The sequence below is a fragment of the Dendrobates tinctorius genome, unplaced genomic scaffold, assembly GCF_039654945.1.
Source record: "Dendrobates tinctorius isolate UK_male_01 unplaced genomic scaffold, ASM3965494v1 ptg000025l, whole genome shotgun sequence".
Lineage (NCBI taxonomy): Eukaryota > Metazoa > Chordata > Amphibia > Anura > Dendrobatidae > Dendrobates > Dendrobates tinctorius.
The window spans coordinates 10818418-10835986 of record NW_027361693.1 but is presented as its reverse complement, the minus strand read 5'-3'; positions in this window follow the sequence as shown (position 1 = coordinate 10835986).

The following is a 17569-nucleotide window of genomic DNA, read 5'->3' as shown; positions in this document are numbered from 1 at the left end:
GATATTGACTCCCACCGGAGAGACGTTTGCAAAATATTCGACCTCCTGCAGGCAAACTCCCTCTATTCAAAGTTAGAGAAGTTTGTGTTTGAGCAGGAGTCCTTGCCTTTCCTGGGTTATATCATCTCCACTCAGGGATTGGCCATGGATCCTGCCAAACTAAAGGTGGTGATGGATTGGCAGGAGCCCCATTCTCTTTAAGCGGTGCAGCGCTTTATGGGGTTCATAAATTACTAGGAGACACCTCCTGGAGTTATATTTGCAGACGGCCAGCAGCTGAACTCTCTCCAGGCCAGATGGTCCCTGTTCATCTCTCGGCTCCACTTTACCCTTCATTTTCTCTCTGGGGAGAAGAAAGTCCGAGTCGATGCTCTCTCCAGCTCCGTGGTGTCATCGGAGGAGGAGGAGCCTCAGCTGATTGTCACTTTCGAGAGCCTGAGGACTATAGCTCCGGTTGCTCTTGAGTCTGTACCTCTGGGCAAGACATTTGTCCCTGCCCGTCTGTGACCAGAGGTCCTCTCTTGGGCTCACTTGTCCAGGGTGGGTGGACATTTTGGGACAAAACGGACCTCTGAGCTTCTGGTGAGGATGTACTGGTGGCTGCATGTAGCCCGTGACATCATTGACTATATTCAGGCGTGTGTCTCCTGCGTGCAGAATACGTCCCCTCGACAACAGCCCGCTGGGCTGCTTCACCCCCTGCCGGTGGAGGACAGGCCCTGGGAGATGGTCGGAATGGACTTTGTGGTGGGTCTGCCCAAGTCCTGGGGCAGCACAGTTATCTGGATTGTCACCAACCATTTCTCCAAAATGGTGCATCTGGTACCTATCTCGAGGTTACCTTCTGCACAGGGTCTGGCAGCGCTGTTTATTAAACATATCTTTCGCCTTCATGGTATGCCGTATAAGGTAGTCAGTGACCGGGGCCCCCAGTTTGCATCTCGGTTCTGAAGAGCACTCTGTAGTCTCATCAGCATTGAGCTGAATCTCTCCTCGGCCTATCATTCCAAGATGAATGGGTTGGTAGAGAGGGCCAACCAGACCCTGGTCACATATCTACGACACTTTGTCTCGGCAAGGCAGGATGACTGGGCATCCCTGCTACCATTGGTGGAGTTTGCGTTCAACAACGCTGTGGCCGAATCCATCGGTCAGACCCCATTCCTTCTGAATTATAGCCTGCATCCTCGCATCCCTGTTCCCAAGCCCATGTCTTCCACCGATTCTAGTGTGGCAGACTGGGCGGTGGAGGCACATGATGTTTGGGACCGCACTCAGGATGCCATCTGGGCTTCCAAAGAGAGAATGAGGGCATCTGCCGACGCACACCGGCGCCCCCCTCTGACCTTCTCCCCTGGCGACTTAGTATAGCTCTCCGCCCATAACATCAGGCTGAGGGTCGAGTCCACTAAGTTCGCACTTCGCTACATTGGTCCTTTCAAAGTCCTCGACCAGGTCAACCCTGTAGTCTACCGGCTGGTCCTTCCCCCATGCCTGGGTATCACTGATACCTCCCACGTTTCACTCCTTAAGCCCCTTCACATGTCCCAGTTCTCCGAGTCATTTGCCGGGACATCAAGCTTGTCCTCGGATGAGTTTGAGGTTCATGCCATTGTGGGATGCAAGGTAGTACGTGGAAAAAAGCATTATCTGGTGGATTGGAGGGGTCATGGCTCAGAGGGTCAGACCTGGGAGCCAGTGGAGAACATCCACGCTCCCCTGTGGCCTTTGAGCGTAGCGAGGCTCAGGGGGATGGGGGCCTAGGAGGTTAATGTTAGGCATCAAGTTTCCCCCACTGCATAGTGGGAATCTCAAGCCATGTCCTCTGCGGTCTCCCATTCCTCTGTGTCCGCAGAGATTCCTGCTCAGCAGAGACGTCAGTCCAGGCATCTTACCCAGGCTAATGCTAGGCATCTGGTTGCTCCTTCAGGATCTGCTGTAACACCATGCTTGAGTCAGCAGCAAGCAGATGCTCCAGGGACTAAGTCCTGTATTTTGCCAACTGAGCATGCCCATGGGACGACCTCTCATTGCTGGTCGGAGGTCACATGCGCAGGTCTCGTTCCTGCTCTAATTGGTCCATTACTGGGAAGGTCCCGGAAGGACGCCGCTATAAAAGAGTCACATGGCCACTTGGCCATGCACTAGTATAGACTCTTATGCTTAAGGTGTGTATGATGATGGATGCATGTATCTGGTGACTGACTGACTCATTTGAAAACCCTACCCTTGGCTGTGCCTGCTGTTAGGGTCTAGTGGTTAGAGTCAGCACCTGTCTGTGGCTAGGCTTTATGCCACAGTGCTTCCTGGTCACCACCGCACGTAGTGCCATATTGTGCCATCCAGCGCAAGGCACATAAGTACCGCATCTACTGCGGCGCCGAGTGCTGGTGAGTCTAGAGGAATTCCGACCCTGTGTCTTGGTGCAGAGTCCTGTGACTTTACACCAGCGCTCACTTCGCCGAGCTCTGTGAGCTTAACAGGCTTCGGCATTTATATTCGGTTGTAGTGCAGCTCTGTGAGGCAACAGAGTCCGCTTCGTACACACCAGGTGACGTTAACCCGCGTGCGTTCACTTATTATACCCCCATATAGTGTCTGCCATGACTTAGCAGCAGTATTCCATCTCTGCACGGTGGACCCCAGGCTGCGAACACACTTCATTATCATTTTATTATTTGGTGTATTCCGCCAGCCTAACAAAGAGCACTTTGAATATTGTGAGAAAAAAGAATGCAGTTACTATTTCATTCTAGGTGTTTTCTCTTTGGTATTGGTAGGTTTGAGAAATTTATCAGAGCAGCATGTTCTTATCATTGGATTTTACCTGCGCTACGGTGAACTCTTTATTGTAATAGCTATATATTTGGAACATTATAATTTAGCTATGAGTAAGCAAAATATGTGTGAAAGTAAAAAATAAGTCTCATTTATTTGAACTTAGATATAACCAAACCTCATGCACTGTAAATTACATTAAATTTGCATTAAGAGTAATGCAGTAGCGCGTCATAGCTTTCAAGTCTTCATAGTTTCAGAAGAAATCTGTGAAGTGTTTTAGTTTTTCACTAATTTTCCTTCTTGTAAAGTCATGTTAGTTTTAATGTAGAACAATGTAGGTTTGTTGGTAGTGCCCTATATAATTTATCTTGCGATCAATAATCAAGCCTACATCCTCTTTCACTTCAGGTAGTTTGAAATTGTGTTAAATTCAATATATGGCAAAGTCGATGTGAACCAAGGATTTGTCGTCTAATTAATTCCACTTTTTAAAAGCATTGTAAACCTTAGGCTGAAGATTTTCTGATGATGTTTACAATAATCTTAATGGCTACTTGTTGCACTGTCACTAATGTTCCACTGAGAAGACACGTTGGTAGGGAACATAGTGACAAGACTTCGGATTAGGACTGTTGTAGTCGACTATATATCTAGCATTGAATCAGCTTGGAAAATATTTAACCATACAGATATTTACCCATCAAGTCAGTCATGAAAATCTTTATCTGATAAAAGTGTCTAAAGAAGTTTGTAAGTTGTTCAGGTGGTTCCCATTTGGACATTTGCAAATGATTTTGACTGCATTTTACAGACACTGCTGATTCCACTCACAAGAGAAGTGTAAAGGTCACCATTACTGGAGCTACCACCTCAAGTCAGTTGCAGGCATGTTGGTAATGGCACTCAGTCTGCTGTCATCTCCTCACACTGACTGCAATGACATGAGATTATATTTGCTGCAGAGATTAAGGCTGATAGCAGGGCTTGTTCTCCCCCCCCCCGCCGCTTTATGCTTTCTACTTGTGATTGGTCAACGTCACACAAAAGTCAAAATACATTTCCCCAGAGAAGATTCTTTGGTAATGCCAAATTATTATTATTATTATTATTATTATACATTTATATAGCGCCATTTATTCCATGGCGCTTTACATGTGAAAAGGGGAAATAAACATGTGTAAGACAAGGGACACACAAGTACAGAAGGCGAGAAGACCCTGCCCGTGAGGGCTCACAGTCTACAGGATTATGCCTTTCATAACTTAGAACCTACAGTTTATAAGTTTACATGTCAACAATGGAGATGAGAAATCAAAGAGCAAAAATAAGTTTTACGCTGCTCTGCAGTCACTATTCCATGATATGGCCAGTTTAACATGCTCAAATGGGTGAAAGGTCAACTTTAACCCCTTCCCGACATAATGATTTTCCATTATTGTGCTTTTGCTTTCGATCAACATAGCCATATGAGGGCTTTTGTTTTTGTGGAACAGGTTGTACTATAAATGTGTTCATCAAATTCGATACAGGAAAGATGTATATCTTTGTACCGTGTTAGCCAGTAGATAGAAAAAATATTCAGAATTGAGAGTCCTCAGTGGTTGATACCTTTTAATGGCTAACTGAAAAGATGGTAACACATTGCAAGCTTTCGAGACTACTCAGGTCTCTTCATCAGGCATAGACTAATACAAAATCTGAAGAGTCACATATTTATGCACAATACAGCACAGAAAAAATGCAATAGATGAGAAAAGTGACGTGAAGCAGAAATGATTATGGGAGAGGGAGAAACATAAATATTGGACCAGTTCATAGATAAGGAGCCCGTATGTTTTATTGTCCTCTGATTGGGGTCTCCTAATGTGTTGTGATGCCCCCACAGGGTCTTAGGAGCAAATTCCTTAATTGATGTAAAAAGACATAAATCAACGCGACACCATTCATTCCAGCATTGAGAGTGTCAAAGGTCGTCATAAATTTATACTGTGGGGGAGACAGGGCAAAAGCTTAGAACAAGGATGAATGCTCATTTTCACACAATAAGAGAAAAAAGAATGGATCTACCTGTGGCAAAACATTTTTGTATGATGGACCACAACACCATGGATATGAAATTACTGGTATTGAAAGGTAACTTCACATCTCAGAGAGAGAGAAGAGTCTGTGAGTATAAATTTATGACAACCTTTGACACTCTCAATGCTGGAATGAATGTGTCGCATGGATTTATGTCTTTTTACATCAATTAAGGAATTTGCTCCTAAGACCCTGTGGGGGCATCACAACACATTAGGAGACCCCAATCAGAGGACAATAAAAGATCCGGACTCCTTATCTATGAACTGGTCCAATATTTATGTTTCTCCCTCTCCCATAATCATTTCTGCTTCACGTCACTTGTCTCATCTATTGCATTTTTTCTGTGCTGTATTGCGCATAAATATGTGACTCTTCAGATTTTGTATTAGTCTATGCCTGATGAAGAGACCTGAGTAGTCTCGAAAGCTTGCAATGTGTTACCATCTTTTCAGTCAGCCATTAAAAGGTATCAACCACTGAGGACTCTCAATTCTGAATATTTTTCCTCAAATTCATCATGTGAGATGCTAGAAAGCTGTACGGTAAAAATGACCCGGCAATTTGATTTTCAATTTCAGTACGATTATGATAGTAAACATGCATTTTTTTTTTTTTTTGCAAATTTGAAAAAAATTGCTTGTGTAGCCATTTTCCAAGACCTGTCTGTAAGTTCATTTTGATAGATTTGATTTGTACAGAGCTATAGGTAATAAATATGTTTATTTTTAATTTTTGTCTGATTTTTTTCTCTATTTTTAATGGAGGAAATATGGGGTGAGTAGGATTTGTATATTTTGTTTTACTTATTTTTTGTCATATTTTTACTTACTTTTTAAAACTGAATTTACAGTTTTATTTTTACAGCATTTTGTCCTCAAATCTGGAGGCATGACCCTACAGTTGTCTGATCTCCTTTACTCAATATTACAGTTTTGTAGTTCATAAAAAAAACACAGTCTACTATGCTTTCATAGAAATACCATCATGAGAGGTAAGGGGGTCTTGGGCAAACGTCTGATTGTGATGGCAACCCATAGGAACCCCGTGACCACGATACAGCAAGAATGAAAGGTGGTTAGAACAGGGCACTTACTGTAAATACAGCAGGCAACTCTACTTGTGGTTATCAGTGGAAAAGAGGGGGGAAGGACGAATTCAGAAAGGCAACCAAAGGTCATGGTGAAAAATATATTTTATTTAGTGGAAATGCAAGAAACAAATGGCTAAAAAACATGCAAGTATTGCATTTACAAGCAATATATGCCCACTGGAGATTTGCTTATTTTTGCTATGTTTATCCTGAGGAAATAACGGCTTTATGTCTTGTATGACAACATTGGTAGATTACTGGCAACATGGTGCCCAGGGTCCTAATCATGTGTTATCAATGAATTAACTAGTACTTGCATGTTTTTTAGCCATCTGTTTCTTGCATTTCCACTAAATAAAATATATTTTTCACCATAACCTTTGGTTGCCTTTCTGGATTCGTCCTTCCCCCTCTTTTCTACATGACTTTTGGCAATTGGTCAATTACAGTCCAATGTTATAAATATATTGGGACACTAATTATGGTCACTTGTGACATATTGTTTATTATACTGTCCCATAGGATATTTACATTACTTTGCACTACCCTCTTTGTTTGTGGTTATCAGTGGTAGATGATGGCTGAAAAACACAGCCATCATCTGCCAGGAAAGATTTTGGCTCAATTTCCGATCACTAATCAAATTCGAGAACTTGACATATGACATACGTCATATGTCTGGAAGGGTTTAGCTTCTTCTATGAATAAAGAAATGAATATTTAATGACATACTGACTTATCTTCACTTTTAGGAGTACAAGTAGCATCAGCCTTAAAGCATTTAGTTGAGCTGCCATGTTTAACTGAAATTAAGTGCACCATTAAGTGTTGCCAATTGACATAGAGAAAAATTAAATTCTATACAGACTTATCCAGAGAAGGGGACATATTACACTCACATTGAATATATGGGGAAGTGAGTAAAAAACTAATTATAGCAGAGGAAGAGGGAAAGTAAGCTAATATCGCAATCTCCTTTGAAGTAGCGACCCCCTTCATTGACCAGGTAATAAAAACAGGAAGAACTTCTCGCATAGAACATCAGTGATCTGTGTGACCAATCATCCCTGTCACTTAAAACTTGCTTGGTCCCTGTGCTAATTCTGTGCAGAGTTTTGTGGATCAGACTCTGTTCATATTCATACCTGGAATAATACTGTACATGTAGCAGTTTCACCTTTCCACCTCTCTTGTTTTTCTGTTCTATCTTTAATTTTGGCAATTGATTGCTAAGATAGCAGCTGCTTATAAGAAGCACAATAAAGCTGTGCTGATTCGTTTCTGCAAGGAGTGAGTCGAAGATGAGTCCAACAAGGCCTAAGAGATGTTGATCTGTGGCACCAGAGTCTGTGTCCAGCTGCACACTGGGATTCCCAGTTGTGGATCTGGTTCCCGAACTGTCTGACTCAGTGAGAGCAAGCTGCAGCAACAGCTCCCAGAGTGCAATGGACTTTGATCTGCCACTCATTCTGCAGCAAATGGGAGGATGTGACCTTTGTGCTGTAAGAATGTAGAACAGAGCGAATTTGCAGAATGAGAGTGACATACTAAGCAAGAGGCTGCTGAGCAACAGGTTAAGTGAGAGGCTGAGAGAGTCAAGTGTCAAGCCAAGTGAGAGCACCAGCTTGTGCCAGCCCAACAACAGAAGGACAGTGAGTCCATTAATGTCAACACCTTCAAACCCCATCCCTAGAATTTTCCTGTCATGCACAAGAACGCAGATCTAGACATATTTTTGTGGGGGTATGAAAATGCCTGCAGACAGTACCAGTTGCATGATGTCCAGTGGGTCAAAGGTTTAACCCCAGGGCTACAAGGCAAAGCTCTGGAGGTGTTTGCTTCTCCCCCTCGAGAACAGGTTAAGTGAGAGGCCATCAAAGAGGCCTTGATAAGAAATTATTCACTGACTCCTGAGATGTATAGATAAAAGTTCCTGGCCCTCCAATATGGACCTCTCAACAGCTACAGTGATGAGGTGGTTGGGCTCAGAACCAACTTCGAGCAGTGGGCAAAGGAATTATTGGTCAACACCTTCAAAGACCTGAAGGACCCGATGGTGGAGAACCAATTTTTTCAACTTTGCCCTCTGGAGTTGGGACAGTTCATGATGGACGGGGTACAAAAGAAGACCTCCAAGGCCTCAGAGATTGTGGATAACAATGAGGCCAACCATATATCTAAGGTGTGGAAGTAAGCCATCGCCAGCTGGAAAGATGGGTCTTGTCCCATCTTTCAGCACCCGGCCCGCACCTAATTCCCAACTGTGCTATATCTGCAACTGAACCAGCCAAATCAGTGTCACCTGCTAGTACAAGCAGAAGAGGAACCCACCTCTGATGCCCAGCGGCCTACTGCAGCTATTCATTTTGTGGGCAGGTTGGTAGGGAGGGCCCATGAAAACTTGCAAATTAGTTACTGTGGGCAACACCATCACTGCAGGGCTCAATGACACAGGTGCAGAATGAACTTTCATGCACCCGGAATTTGTGTTCCCTGAAGAACCTCTTCCTGAAAAGACCTTGACTGTCACCAGATTTAGGGGTGTTCACTGACCTGTACTGATGGCCCTGTTTTTCATGGATTAGAGTGGCGGGAAGTGTTAAGGGAAATGTGGTTGTCTGAGAACCTACCCACAAATGTTTTATTGTGAGCAGATCTGGGAAGGCTGGTTGCTAAATACATTTCTGATAACCCTCCCAGATCAAGCAATCCATGTGTTTGAAATGTGGATAATGTGGCTGTCAATGTAATTTATGATGATAATGTGTTTTGTGGTAAAGAAGGACTCAGTCATATCATGCAGATGGATAATGTTAATGATGATCCTCTAAAAGAAGCAAGCATCAGCACAAAGTACAATGAGAACATGCACAATGAAAATGAAGCAGGTGGTACAATACAGCTGACTTGTGTCACAACGGACTGTGACATGGCCGCTAGCAGCTGCCCCATGACTAGCACTGCTCCTGATTAGAGATAGACAGACACCTTGGTGTTTGGTTCCCACAGATTCGGATGAACAGTTTCAAAAACTTTGGGCTTGGGTACCAGAACAGTACCCGGACCTGAACCAGAACCCAGACCCTATAAACTTAAATGGGGGGCCCGAACATCCAGCGTTTGCCACGCTGTCATGTGCATGACGGCAAGGCAAATACCACTTCTGATTGGCAGTAAAATCGTCACCACCGATCAGACAGCCGTGGTTCCCATGCTGTTATTGGAGGTATAAAGCTTACCTCTGGTCACTGGTATCAGCTGATGGGACTACTGCTCCAATCAGCACATTTCTGCTGCTGCTAGTAACAGCGAGAGCAGGCGCGGCTGATGGAAATATTGAGGTGTGGTGTGTGTTTAGTCCTTGTCACATAGAACGCTTTACTTCAATTTCAAGTACAACAGCATTATTCCCCAATACCTGTGTTAGAAGTGTATGCAGAGTGTTGTTTGTAATGGCCCACAGTTCAGCTTTTCTTACCCTGCACAGTAAAGGCAAAAGGTTTGATTTGTGTGATCTGGATAGTCATAACTCTTACCAGATCACTCAGTAAAAACTGGTTCTGACTAGAGATAAGGGAATATGTTTGGAAAATGATAGCTGAGTCCGAATGTGCTATATTTGTGCCATATTCGTACCATATCCATACCGATGCATATGTCATGAATTGTTGTAATGTAATTGTTATAATATGCTGAAAAAGCTTAGTCTATTTTGCTCTCATTTGAGACCTTGAGGAAGGAGAGCTTCAATGTTCCTTTCATTTGGTGTTCGTGTTGTGCAGTGGTCATTGTTGCTGTGGTTTTGTACTGGTTGGGATGCACAGTCTGTAGTCATGGGGACTTTGTCTTGTAACATGGGCGCTGTGAAGTACCAGGCCGTCAGCCCTGCTGATGCATTTTCGTTGCAGCGGTGGTCAGTTCACGGCTCCACTCCGTTAGGGCGATAGGGACCCACTAAGAGGTTTGACGTGAATTGATAGCGGGTTTCATACACTCTGATCAGAATGTTAAACTAAGAAGAACCTCAGGTTGAGATATATATATTTTTGCCAAGCAGCATTAGATCATTGTATGATTTTTGGAGATGCTGTCCATTCTCATTTTCAGCATAATTGTTGTAATGTATTGTAATGTCATGATAATAATGTAAAATTTTGTTTGTAATGACCCACAGGTCAGCTTTTCTTACCCTGCATAGTAATGGCAAAAGGTTTGAACTGTGTGATCTGAATAGACATGAGTCTTACCAGATCACACACTAAAAGCTGGTTCAGACTACAGATGAGCGAATATGTTTGGAAAATGATCACCGAATCCGAATTTGCCATATTCGTGCTGATTTTATGTTTGATGATCATTTCCCAACATATTCGCTCATCTGAACTTCCATTGACTCCAATAGCGTTCGACTATATTCGACGAATATTGCACACACGGCGATCGCAATCCTAACCGAATATTGAAATATTCGCTGATCTCTAGTTCTGACATCTCTGACAGTTTATTTCTCTCCTGCATGATGTCCCCTAATTATAGCTGGTCAACATTATGCAGGAGAGAAAGAAAATGTCCTAAATGAAGAATCTATGCTAATGTCCCTTTGGTTTTATCTAATATATAAAGCTCAAGCGTGTGTATGTATGTATGTATGTGCGTGTGTATGTATGTGGGTGTGTGTATGTCCGGGATAGGCATCCGCACCATCGCAGCTGCAGCCACAAAATTTGGCACAGTCACACGTCTGGACCCCGAGAGCGTCCTAGGCTATGTTGTGAGGCGAAATTTTAACCCCGCGCGTTCCAATTCACCAAACAATTTTGCCCTTGTCTACATACTGAGGAAAAAGTGTCAAGCCCCACCCCTCATTATGATGTCATAATGCCCCTATTTACATACTGGGGAAACTGTGTGGGTGTCAAGCCCCACCCCTCATTATGATTGCATAATGCCCCTATTTACATACTGGGGAAACAGTGTGTGCGCATCAAGCCCCGCCCCTCAATATGATGTCATAATGGTTGCCATGACGACGCTGATGTCATCATAGGTTGCAAGCCCTGCTGCTCATTATGATGTCATAATGGTTGACTATGGAATGGAGGATGTGTGATGGGTATATGGGCACTGGACTATGGGATGGAGGATATGTATGATGGGTATATGGGCATTCGACTATGGGATGGCGAATATGTATGATGGGTATATAGGCATGGGACTTTGGGATGAAGGATGTGTGATGGGTATATGGGCATGGGACTATGGGATGGAGGATGTGTGATGGGTATATGGGCACTGGACTATGGGATGGAGGATATGTATGATGGGTATATGGGCACGGGCCTATGGGATCGTGGATATGTATGATGGGTATATGGGCACGGGACTATGGGATGGTGAATATGTATGATGGGTATATTGGCATGGGACTATGGGATGGAGGATGTGTGATGGGTATATGGGCACTCGACTATGGGATGGAGGATATGTATGATGGGTATATGGGCATGGGCCTATGGGATCGTGGATATGTATGATGGGTATATGGGCATGGGACTATGGGATGGAGGATAATTATAATTTGCTATAACTAAGCACAGTTAGTTACTATGCCCGGGCAGCGCCGGGCTCTTCAGCTAGTTCTAAATAAGCATATAAATTTTATAAGATAATATATTTGAAATGGAGATGAGAAATAAAAGAATTGCAAATAAATTTTATTCAGATCTCGTGCCACTTCATCATGATATGGACAGGCAGCATGTGAAATGTGGTGAAAGGTTCTGTTTAATGCAAATTCAGCCCTTCTAATGTCAAACTGACCTCAACATATACAGCTATGGATAAATGAATGATAATCAGTGTTAACAGCAATCTGTTTCTCAGACACCTTCTCTCCTTTTCTCTATGGATTATGAGCTGTCCTCTAATTATGCAGTTACACCACTACAGTAAATGGCTGCCAAATTCCCTTCATCCCCCCTTTGATGGACTCTGACAGTGTTTCATCTTTGTCTGTGTTTTTCAATGAGATCTAAAAGCAGTAAAGCATTAAAGGTAATCCTAACAGTCACACTAAAGGTCATGTGATCCGTCTCTAGGTGATGTAATCTTTAGTAATGTGCACAATTATGGCGCCTGATTTTAAGAGGTTAGTGCAAAGCGAATCACAAATTATTAGAATTTGCAGTATTCAGTAAATTCTTAAAAATGCTACATAAATTTAACCTCTGCACAACTCTATGTGTAACGTTTGAATAGTGAATTCTGACAACTTGCCGTCTGCTTCATGAATACATAGGAGATTTCTATAGCGTTTCAAATTTACCAGCTACATTGAACTTTTCCCATCACTTCAAATCCAAGCAAATCTATTTTCACAAATTGCAAATATTCCAATTGCCCTGTAAAGATGTGTACAACACTCTGAGGTCCCCTGTGACTGTATCTCATCCTTTTAATCTTTTTTTTACTGCAACTACAGCTTTAGTAATATCAAAGTCACATCTACATATATGGGTAAAGGTACTGTCACACTTAGCGATGTACCAGCGATCCCGACCAGCGATATGACCCGGTCAGGATCGCTGGTACATCGCTAAGTGGTCGCTAGTGAGCTGCCACACAGGCAGATCTCACCAGCGACATCGCTGGGGACGGGGGTCGCTACTTACCTGTCACACTAGGCGATCCTGACGTCCTCCCGCCCGGCTCCACGCGTCGCTCGTCCTCATAGCAGGAAGCGCCCCAGGAAGCTGACGACGAGAAACTGTCCAGGACGTTCTCGCGCAATCAGCGATAACCAGCGGGGGAGCGGGTCGTTGGTAAGTATTAGACACAGTGATATCGCTAGCAATATCGCTATAATGTCACAAGTTATAGCGATATTGCTAGCGATATCGCTTAGTGTGACAGTACCTTAAGGGTTAGAAAGCTGCTTATAGTATCTAATTATCACAATTTCTGGACTCTAAACACAATCAGTGACCTTCATAAGGATGGATGAAAGGAGAGTACACAAAATCAGATGTAAAAAAAGAACATTTATTAACCATGAACATAAACACAAAAAGTTCCCAAATTTCACAACTACCGCCAAATAGCCTCCAGTTTTCAGGAAATAACTGTTATCAAACATTAAATTTAGAAAAAAAACCTTAACTATATGGCACTTAGATGCTACTGGAGTCATATTCACTCAGATTCAGATGTTAAGAGAATGCTGTGTGTAATATAAAGAGAATATGTCATCTCCCCTGTCTAGAGTAGTGTAGTGTTGTATATAAAGGATCTGTCAGCAGTAGAGTTGAGCGACTTTTGTTTTTTTAGGGTCGCGTTTCGTTTCGTGAAACCCGACTTTTCCAAAAGTCGGGTCGAGCAAGATCGTCCGATTATAGGGAAAAGTCGGGGTCGTACCGAAACACGAAACCTAATGTAAGTCAATGGGGAATAAAAGTCGGCAGTGAGAGGAGGACAGGAAACACACCAACAGTGCCCATTTGAATGCCAAAGGCATCAATTCTTCTTACTTAAGCTTGTCAACCTTAATTAACTTCATAATACAAGTTACGCACTGAAAAATGGGGGTTATTTGGCTACAGTTGTGGGGGGGGAGGGCTGGCTCCAGGTTTTCATGTGCCCTGGGTGAAAGAGCGCCCCTTTAACACATACCACAACTCATCATGCTCCGATACGGCAGAGAAATAGCGGTATAGTACAATGAAAAATACTTCACTTTTTACATCTCATGACGAGGCCCATCTATTTCTCCATACAGAATCATTGGTCCCATATAATGTTTGAAACAGTATATGATGAGCTCCACATAATGCTACAGTATATGTTGGTCCCCATGGATGAAGCTCCACTGTCTTATGGGCCCAAATAATGCTCCAAACATAATGGGCCCCATTTCTAATGCTCTAGTGTATAATGGGCCCTGTAAATGCTGCTCCAGTGTCTGATGTCCACCTTTGGAATGTTCCAGTGTATGGTGGGCCCCATCTATCATTCTCCAGAGTATAGTGCTCCCCAAAAATTGCTGTCCCAACATTGAAAACAATAAAATAAGTCTCCTCGCTAGGGAATCCATGTACTTGTCTGGACTCCTCATCGTCCCCATCTTCCATCTCACTGCACAGTATTTCAACTTTGCAAGTGCTGTGATCCTGAGCAAGCAGGGGGGGCCCACTCGTTGGCGACGGCACTGGCACAGGGCCCCTGATAGTACGGTGGTGTGTCTGATGGCGGGTGGGCCGAACCTGCACTTTCATCTGCAGCTTCCTCTTTGTCACCGTGTAAGATGGAATTGTATATGGGAAGGATAACCTGAGTTTCATCAGGGTCAGATTCAGGTCGTGTAGCGTGCGAGGGGAATGTAGTGGTCTGGGTCAATGTACCAGCAGATTCATCGAGCAGTGGCTGGGCATCAGTGCACTTGTGTCGCCCCCAGGAGTATGGTCGCCACAGTGGCATTACCTTCTTCCTAGGGAGTGTGATGTCATGCTTGGGAGCAACGAACGATCTCTCTAGCAGGTTAACTGATTGGGCGGCGTTATTCCCACGAGTCATGACCCTCCAAACAGCGTTCATGAAGGCAAAGTGTTTGTTTTACATGGGCAGTATGGTTGCAAAGCTGAACCTTAAAGGAATGTCCAGAAGAGCACCACCAGGAGTGGAGCCTACGGTTAAATTCGACTCCACCTGGGAAACCTCAACCATGCCAGCTACAGAACAGATGCACACATTGCAAGCTTAATTCCGTTAACGAACGAGACTCCGTCATGCCCCACGGTCCGAGTCCGGCTTACTAGAGGGACACGTGAGGCTCTGGCACATGAGATTGGCCAATAACTGGTGTGTCATGCCCTTACATGTCCGTGGCTGCATGTGCGCTACACTGAAAAGGCCAGCGTTTGTCGCTTACAGGTGCAGATAACCCGCTGAACAACGTTAGTGATGGGGATCACTGATTACAATTATTACCCGCGAACAATGATTTCCCAGTAAGTGCAGGTCAACCGCAGTTCCGGAATTAGGCCTAACCGTCATTCCTGAAAAAATGAAAAAACTTACGTATGCAAACCACAGGTGCTGTAGCTTGCTTAACAGCTCGACAGCCGTACTCACGCCCAGTATGGATTACACGTGATTGCACAAAGGTGAGAAAGGGTACCGTATCCACAGATAACATGTATGGATAGCGTACACATTCAAAATATATGTCTATACATCAGGAGGCAGGCTCAGACGGTGTTAGGCCCAGTATGGATTGCACGTGATTGCACAAAGGTTAGAAAGGGTACCGTATCCCCAGATAACATGTATGGATAGCGTACACATTCAAAATATATGTCTATACATCAGGAGGCAGGCTCAGACGGTGTTAGGCCCAGTATGGATTGCACGTGATTGCACAAAGGTTAGAAAGGGTACCGTATCCCCAGATAACATGTATGGATAGCGTACACATTCAAAATATATGTCTATACATCAGGAGGCAGGCTCAGACGGTGTTAGGCCCAGTATGGATTGCACGTGATTGCACAAAGGTTAGAAAGGGTACCGTATCCACAGATAACATGTATGGATAGCGTACACATTCAAAATATATGTCTATACATCAGGAGGCAGGCTCAGACGGTGTTAGGCCCAGTATGGATTGCACGTGATGATTGCACAAAGGTGAGAAAGGGTACCGTATCCCCAGATAACATGTATGGATAGCGTACACATTCAAAATATATGTCTATACATCAGGAGGCAGGCTCAGACGGTGTTAGGCCCAGTATGGATTGCACGTGATGATTGCACAAAGGTGAGAAAGGGTACCGTATCCCCAGATAACATGTATGGATAGTGTACACATTCAAAATATATGTCTATACATCAGGAGGCAGGCTCAGACGGTGTTAGGCCCAGTATGGATTGCACGTGATTGCACAAAGGTGAGAAAGGGTACCGTATCCCCAGATAACATGTATGGATAGCGTACACATTCAAAATATATGTCTATACATCAGGAGGCAGGCTCAAACGGTGTCAGGCACAGTATGGATTTGACGGCCCAGACTACACAGCGGAGGAGCAGGGAAAGGTAAAGATTGCAAATGCTGAGGCCCTGCCCAAGCAAGGGGGGCCCACTCGTAGGCGTCGGTACTGGCACTGGGCCCCTCATAGTACAGCGGTGTGTCTGACGGCGGGTGTGCACCACCACCGTCAGAGACACTTGATTGCACTATGAGGGACCCTCTGCCAGTGCCCGCGCCCAAGAGTCGGCCTACCCACCTGTCCAGGGCAACGGCACTCGCACGGTGTCATGCGCTAGGTGGTGACCCCGGCCATGGGGGGGAGGCAGCACAGTTAGGGAGTTTTAGAAAGTGGCATATGTTGATGTTGGACATTCAGCTGATGCAAAAGGTGAAATAGGTCAAGTCCCAGGAAGAGGTGGACCAAAGCAAGCCATTTTTCTGTCACCCTATGTGTCATCAGGGGAAGGTGGGACAAAATCCTTGGAAACCCATGCGTGGTTCATTTTAATGAAGGTTAGATCATCCACATTTTGGGTTGACAGACGGGTCCATTTTTCTGTCAGGATTGATCCAGCTGCACTGAAGACTCTTTCCGATAGCACACTTGCAGCTGGGCAAGCGAGCTCCTGTAAGGCATATTGTGCCAATTCAGGCCAGGTGTCCAGTTTAGCGGCCCAATAGTCAAAGGGGAATGACCTGTGTGGGAGAACATCGATATGGGAGGAAAAGTAGTTTGTAACCATAGTTGACAACTGCTGTCTCCTGTCACTTTCCATCGATGCAGTATTACCAGTTGTGTGAGCGGTACTTGAAAAATCAGTCCACAACATTGTCATGAAACCCCTGTCTCCAACGCCACTTCTGCTGTGTGCACCACGAACACCTCTGCCAAGCTGACCCCGGCCCGTACGGCTCGTGTGAGAACCATCACCGCTGCTGTGTGCTGGGCATGCCTCAAGCAACCGATTTACCAGAGTTGCTTGTTTATTAGCCAATATTTGGTCAAGGTTCTCCTGTGGCATGATGTTTTGTAATTTGCCTTTATAGCGTGGATCCAGGATGCTGGCCAACCAGTAGTCATCATCGTTCATCATTTTGGCAATGCGGGGGTCCCTTTTTAGGATCTGCAAGGCATAATCTGACATGTGGGCCAATGTTCCCGGTGTCAATGATGCACTGCGAGTGCTGGTTGGAGGAGCACTTTCTGGCAAATCCACATCCCTCCAGTCATGCACAAACCCTGTACCAGACCTTGCCACGCCAACATTTTCACTTGCCCCACGAGATGCATCCTCCTCCCCTAAGTAATCATCCCCATCATCCTCCTCCTCCTCCTCCTCTTCTTCCTCCACCTCGTCCAGGAGAGGTCCCTGAGCAGACAATGGCTGAATGTCATCAAGGATTCCCTCCTCCTCTTCCTCCTCATCAACATTGGCTGCAGAAGCCTGCTCCTTAAGGTGCGCCAAAGTTTGCATGAGCAGACGCATAAGTGGGATGATCATGCTTAGGATGGCGTCGTCTGCGCTTACCAGCCGTGTGCATTCCTCAAAACACTGAAGGACTTTACAGAGGTCTTTCAGCTTCGACC